Source organism: Loxodonta africana, chromosome 16 (genome assembly GCF_030014295.1).
Source record: "Loxodonta africana isolate mLoxAfr1 chromosome 16, mLoxAfr1.hap2, whole genome shotgun sequence".
NCBI lineage: Eukaryota > Metazoa > Chordata > Mammalia > Proboscidea > Elephantidae > Loxodonta > Loxodonta africana.
In genome coordinates, this window is record NC_087357.1 from 7,461,944 (window position 1) to 7,462,894 (window position 951).

At 48.9% G+C, this 951-nt stretch overlaps 1 non-coding gene across 1 annotated transcript; it reads left to right on the forward strand.

Moving 5' to 3' along the window:
- Nucleotides 1-418: 418 nt before the first annotated feature.
- On the forward strand, nucleotides 419-489 carry TRNAE-UUC (transfer RNA glutamic acid (anticodon UUC)). Its single transcript has one exon. It is a non-coding gene; the product is annotated as a tRNA-Glu (tRNA).
- The last annotated feature ends 462 nt before the right edge of the window (nucleotides 490-951 follow it).

Consider the following 951-nt stretch of genomic DNA (forward strand, 5'->3'; position numbering starts at 1 on the left):
AGAAGAAAGTCCCAGGGAGACCGCGTGCCCTCACTGATGGAGACAAGACCAAACCAAGTTTCCTGGACCCCAGCCATTGCTGGTCTACCACCCAGGCCCCCTTTCTTCACACGTAAGGGAGCAGTTTTGACCCAACTCATTCTCTTGCCGGTGTTGGAAGAACAAGGCCTCATCCATCACTTATTTTAGCCCACCTTGGAAAGTTTCCAGTTGCCAAAGGTGGAGAGGTGACCTGTTGTTTTGTTTCTACTGTAGGAGAACATTCTGAAAAGAGAGAAAACTAGAATTCCACATACGCATAGGCGAACTCTAAGAACAACACACCTTTTCATACAATTCAACTATTCAGTAGTATTTAACAACAAAAAACAAAAAAGTATTTAATAATATTCAATTATTTCATCTGGTGTGCTTAGAGGCAATGGTGGTTCAGTGGCAGAATTCTTGCCTTTCATGCAGGGGATCTGGGTTCGATTCCCAGCCATTGCACCTCATAAGCAACCACTACCCGTCTGTCAGGGGGCTTGCATGTTGCTGTGGCTCTGAACAGGTTTTAGCAGAGCTTCCAGACTAAGATGGACAAGGAAGAAAGGCCTTATGACCTATTTCTGAAAATCAGCCAATGAAAACCCTATGGAGCACAGTAGTAAGATTTTGTTCCACTGTGCACGGGATCTCCATGAGTAGGGGACTGATTCCACAGCAGCCAGCCCCACCAGCCGCCACCGCCCCACCAGCCGCCACCGCCCCACCAGCCGCCACCGCCCCACCAGCCGCCACCATAACACCAACCACCACTGCCACAGCATCATTTTCATTTCTCTCCTGGGGCTTTGTCTATCTCGATATTGCCTGTCCTTCCACTTCCAAACCAAGTTGTTTTCTGATTGTAGCCATGGCTGCCTTTGAGTGGCTCTCCTACTCCGGTGCTGTGAGGCAGGAAGCTTCTGA